This window comes from Oncorhynchus tshawytscha, linkage group LG08 (genome assembly GCF_018296145.1).
Source record: "Oncorhynchus tshawytscha isolate Ot180627B linkage group LG08, Otsh_v2.0, whole genome shotgun sequence".
Classification (NCBI taxonomy): domain Eukaryota; kingdom Metazoa; phylum Chordata; class Actinopteri; order Salmoniformes; family Salmonidae; genus Oncorhynchus; species Oncorhynchus tshawytscha.
This window is the reverse complement of record NC_056436.1, coordinates 41,600,367-41,606,366: the sequence shown is the minus strand read 5'-3', so window position 1 is coordinate 41,606,366 and position 6,000 is coordinate 41,600,367. Positions and strand designations below refer to the sequence as shown.

Sequence of the window (6,000 nt, the reverse complement as noted above, 5' to 3'; positions counted from 1 at the left end):
TGTGTTCATTCCTGCTGGCTAAAAACATAGTATGTACTGCTGAAATACGTAGATACTAAATGTAGACGGGAGGCGAGACACTCCACAGATAAAATACTTTATCTAATACTTCATTAAGTGGTTAAGTTTCAGTCACAGCAACTGAAACGTAATAGGAGAAGGTGTAGCCTATGACAGTAGGATAAATCATCCAACATCTGGGGCTTTTGGTTAATAAATAGCCAATCAAATGTGTGTGGGCCATGATTGAGCCAAGACTATGGGCAGCGGGAGGAGTCAAATAACACTTTCTGTGTAGGCGCATTGTGTTGATTGGCCCCTATTGTCACATGCATTACAGTGAGATACAGATGCACTTTGGCCTCTCTGGATAGTTGATTATATAAGTCTGTGGTGATGACAGTTATGGTCCTCTTTCTGGGTCCACATTGATTAGCACTGTACTGCTGCTGACAGGACAGATATCAACCAATACAGGGCCAGCCAATTATTTTGAAATGTGGTTGCCAAGCTGGGCAACCAGGTATCAGCATTTTGATTTCCCCCAAATTACCAGGTAGGTGGTTGCTAAAAAAAGTTGCAAGACCCATGGAAAAAAGGCTATTCCTATTCCCAAAAGCATGAAATGTATGAGTCTTTCATGAAAGGTGACTCATTCATTTGTAAATGATATGATATCCCATATTGTTCATTGACAGACCAAATTCATACACACGTTTTTTCTGCAAAGTTCTCTGAAACTGATGCCTTCCTTACATTCCTTCCACTTAGGTCTGTTGCTCTGTCATCATTTTGAAAGCAACGCAATGTGTTGAAACCTATGCACTAATATTCAAAGAGTCTCCTGTCTCATGTTCTTTTCCCTTTGAATTCGGCATGTTTCGCTTTATTCAGTTAGACTTGAGGAGAGGCGGGACTCTACAGCAGGGAAGGGCGTTCTTGTCACCGTCAGACCCTACTAGTCATGCAGGGGGTGTGGGTCCACCGGCGCAAAGGAAAACCCACATTTTTCATTGTTAGGGACACGGTGGAATGTGATGGTTTGATCCTACAGCGCAGGGAGTGGAGGGAAGAAACAACGAAGGCAGTTAAGGAGGAAAACAAACCCTCTCCCGCTGGTGTACCAGTAAAATCTGTGAAAGAACTTGTGTTCAGTCTGGTTCAAACCTACACTCTTCTTGTCGGAACTCTTCGACACAAAGCGAATCAATTTGGGGACTATCGCAGATTTTTTTTTTCATGGCAAGGTAGGTGAACTAGTGTTTTGATAAATAAAACTACTTGTATTACTAAATCAATGAACAAATGTAACGATGGCACTCCAACTTCCTGAGTTCGACATGGGCAGGCATACTCCGAACTGCGGCAAGTTTTTACCCCTCCTCCCCCTGATCTTCTGCCGCAGCTAAAACGAAGCCTCCATGAAACACCGGACTGCAGCTAAAAACGTGGGCCACGTTCAGTAGTCAAACGTGTGGAATGTTGCAGAATGAAATGTCACGAATAGAAGTGATGTGATTCCATATTATTCAAGTCCGAGAACATGTTTATACAGTGTTACATATTTACAGATCCATGTATTTCAATATTTCTATCTGAACTTTCTACAACGTTGTGCCCTGCTGAGCAGCCAAGCTGGTTAAAAATGTGTAGGAGTTTGAAGTTCTCGTTTTAAGCGTTTGTAGATCACTTAACTAAATGTAGCCTTTTATCATTGTTGTTACGAGTGGCTAGCACACTTACGTTCAGTGGGGATGTGCCACTCTCTGTGTGGAATGTTGGGGTTTCTGAACAGGAACATAAATATTTTCCTCGGAACAATGTATCATCCGGCTCAGGCGATTTCTTGAAATTAATTTGCAACACTAGTAGCCAGTCACCTTTCCACAATTCAAAAAATCCAACAGTCCACTTAAGGCAGCTACAGTCCACTGTCACTTTGAAGATTTAGTTCCCAGTATAGCCTAAAGTAGACAGTAAAATAAAAAAATTATAGGTCAACTGGTCTGAACAAGATGGCAGTAAAAGCCCATTATCTATATTGACACTTGACTGATAATATTTTAGCTGGTTCCCAAGTAGCCCAGTATTGGACTAAAGGAGCCTAACATTACTTCTCAGTCCAAGGACCTTACATGTTCTCTTATAAGGGGTGAATTGGCTCTGGAAGCCATAACAGCGAAATACTCCATCTAAACGTGAATCAATTCTCAATTGCGGCATGGTTCTAGAAACAGAAATCCCTCTACTTTCATATCACATCAAAATTTCACAAACGCAAAATACACACTTACTGTAAACTGTTTTCACACCGCAGCCAACAGTATTTTTCAGTGAAAACACTTTTGTGGCGTCTTGTCACCCCCCTACAGAAGAGCCTTTGTCCATTGACTTATGTGTAATGTAATGGAACTGAGTCATGATCAAGGGCTAGTTCCCAAGTAGACTATGTTGACAGCCATAATTGGAATGATCTTCAAAACCTGACCTCTATGGATAAATCATCAAGTGTATTTAGGTCATTGCTCAAATTGTGAATACAGCAGGGAATGATCAGCCTGAAACATGATAGACAACTTCGAATTGCCTTGATTGATGGCAGGCGTTGTCCATTATTATTTGTATAGATCTACTTCACATGGAAAGGGAGCGTTCCAAAGATTCCACAAACTGGCTACAGTTACGATTTAACTTTACCAATAGAGTAAGATGCACTAAGAGAGTAAGGTGGCGCCGACAGACATAGCAGCTCTGCTTCTAGCTCGTAAGCAACTTTGCAGTATTTTTTTGGGGTGTTATTTCTTACATTATTAGCCCAGAATGTTTTTTTGTGTTATTACATACAGCCGGGAAGAACTTTTGGATATTAGAGCGGTAGTAACTCACCAGCATTATGACCAGGATTACGACTTTCCCAAATTGGATCCTTTGTTCGTACCCCCAAGGCAAATGAACTTATCCCAGAGACTGCTCCAAGACGCCACCGGCGGAGAAGAGGTATTCGGATTGAACTTCTTGTCCGAATCAGGAGGCATGCACACCATCCACTACTTCAGAGTATATTACTCACTAATGTTCAGTCTCTAGACAATAAAGTAGCCAAGCTCAGGGCGAGGATCTCCTTCGAGAGACTTCAGGAACTGTCACATACTCTGTTTCATGGAATCATGGCTCTCTCGGGATTTACTGTCCCTGTCAATACATCGCGCAGACAGGAATAAACAACTCTCCGGGAAGTAGAAGGGTGGTGGTGTATGTTTCAGGATTAACTACTCATGGTGTGATTGTGATAACATACAGAAACTCAAGTCCTTTTGTTCACCGACCTAAACTCGGCAAAAAAAAGAAATGTCCTTTCACTGTCAACTGTGTTTATTTTCAACAAACTTAAACATTTGTAAATATTTGTATGAACATGAGATTCGACAAACTGAACAAGTTCCACAGACATGTGCCTAACAGAAATAGAAAATTGTCCCTGAACAAAGGGGGGGTCAAAAACAAAAGTAACAGTCAGTATCTGGTGTGGCCCACAGCTGCATTAAGTACTGCAGTGCATCTCCTCCTCATGGACTGCACCCGATTTGCCAGTTTTTGCTGTGAGATGTTACCCCACTCTTCCACAAAGGCACCTGCAAGTCCCAGGACATTTCTGCGGGGGAATGGCCCTAGCACTCACCCTCCGATCCAACAGGTCCCAGACGTGCTCAATAGGAATGAGATCCGGGCTCTTCGCTGGCCATGACAGAATACTGACATTCCTGTCTTGCAGGAAATCACGCACAGAATGAGCAGTATGGCTGGTGGCATTGTCATGCTGGAGGGTCATGCCAGGATGAGCCTGCAGGAAGGGTACCACATGAGGGAGGAGGATGTCTTCCCTGTAATGCACAGAGTTGAGATTGCATGCAATGACACCAAGCTCAGTCCGATGATGCTGTGACACACCGCCCCAGACCATGATGGACCCTCCACCTCAAAATCGATCCAACTCCAGAGTACATGCCTCGGTGTAACGCTCATTCCTTCGACGATAAATGCGAATCCGACCATCACACCTGGTGAGACAAAGCCACGACTCGTCAGTGAAGAGCACTTTTTGCCAGTCCTGTCTGGTCCAGCGACGGTGGGTTTGTGCCCATAGGCAACGTTGTTTGCCGGTGATGTCTGGTGAGGACCTACCTTACAACAGGCCTACAAGCCCTCAGTCCAGCCTATTGCAGACAGTCTGAGCACTGATGGAGGGATTGTGCGTTCCTGATGTAACTTGGGCAGTTGTTGTTGCCATCCTGTACCTGTCCCGCAGGTGTGATGTACCGATCCTGTGCAGGTGTTTTTACACGTGATCTGCCACTGCGAGAACGATCAGCTGTCCGTCCTGTCTCCCTGTAGCGCTCTCTCACAGTATGGACATTGCAATTTATTGCCCTGGCCACAGCTGCAGTCCTCATGCCTCCTTTCAGCATGGCTAAGGCACGTTCACACAGATGAACAGGGACCCTGGGCATCTTTCTTTTGGTGTTTTTCAGTCAGTAGAAAGGCCTCTTTAGTGTCCTAAGTTTTCATAACTGTGACCTTAAAAGCCTACCATCTGTAAGCTGTTAGTGTTTTAAGGACCGTTCCACAGGTGCATGTTCGTTTATTGTTTATGGTTCATTAAACAAGCGTGGGAAACAGTGTTTAAACCCTTTACAATGAAGATCTGGGAAGTTACTTGGATTTTTTACGAATTATCTTTGAAAGATAGGGTCCTGAAAAAGGGAAGTTTCTTTTTGTGCTGAGTTTAGAGTACCTCCCAATCAAATGCTGACCATATTACCTCCCAAGATAATTATCTTTGGTTATAGTCACAGCCGTGTATATTCCCCTTCAAGCCGATACCACGACGGCACTCAAGGAACTACACTGGACTTTATGCGAACTGGAAACCACATATCCTGATACAACATTTATTGTAACTGAGGATTTAAGCAAAGCAAAGTTGAGTGAAACGCTACCGAAGTTCTATCAACACATTGACTGTAGTACTCGTGCTGGTAAAGTACTAGATCACTGATACTCCCCCTTTCGAAATGCCTACAAGGCCCTCCCCCGCCTGCCCTTCAGCAAATCAGATCACGACTCCATTTTGCTCCACCCTTCCAATAGGCAGAACAGGAAAGTACATGTGCTAAGGTCTATTCAACGCTGGTCTGACCAATTTGGAATCTATGCTTCAAGATTGTTTTGATTATGCGCACTGGGATATGTTCCGTGTAGCCTCTGAGAATAACATTGACGTGTACATGGACACGGTGACTGAGTTCATCAGGAAGTGTATAGGGGATGTTGTGTGGCAGGGTCTACAGACAATCAGGGATTACAAAGGGAAAACCAGACACGTCGCGGACACTGACTTCTTGCTCCAGGACAACCTAAACACCTTTGCCCGCTTTGATGATAACACAGTGCCACTGACGCGGCCCACTCCCAAGGTCTGTGGGCCATCGTTCTCTGTGGCTGACATGAGTAAGACATTTAATTGTGTTAACCCTCACAAGGCTACTGGCCCAGACGGCATCCCTAGCCACGGTCTCAAAGCATGCGCATACCAGTTGGCTGGAGTGTTTGAATGTCTGTAATCTTTCCCTTTCCCAGTCTGCTGTCCCCACTTGCTTCGATATCTCCCCAATGGTTCCTGTACCCAAGAAAGCAAAGGTAACTGAACTAAATCACTATCGCTACGTAGCACTTCTGTCATCATGAAGTGCTTTGAGAGGCTAGTTAAGGATCATATCACCTCTACCTTACCTGACACCCTAGACCCACTGCAATTTGCTTAACCCCAACCCTCCAAACTCATCATGAAGCTCGGGGCCCTGGGTCTGAACCCCACCCTGTGCAACTGGGTCCTGGACTTCCTGACTGGCCTCCCCCAGGTGGGGAAGGAGGGAAACAACACCTCAATTACGCTGATCCTCAACACAGTGGTCCCACGAGTGCGTGCTCAGCCTCCTCCTG

At 44.7% G+C, this 6,000-nt stretch overlaps 1 protein-coding gene across 2 annotated transcripts in view; it reads left to right on the top strand.

The window, feature by feature from the left end:
* The first annotated feature begins 969 nt into the window (after positions 1–969).
* The window catches only part of LOC112256466 (leucine zipper protein 1), an 84,996-nt gene continuing 79,965 nt past the window's right edge, over positions 970–6,000 (top strand). For both annotated transcript variants that reach the window (XM_024429740.2, XM_024429741.2), the window contains exon 1: positions 970–1,247. The gene's annotated coding sequence lies outside the window, so the exon portion shown is untranslated. The remainder of the gene's footprint in view (positions 1,248–6,000) is intronic.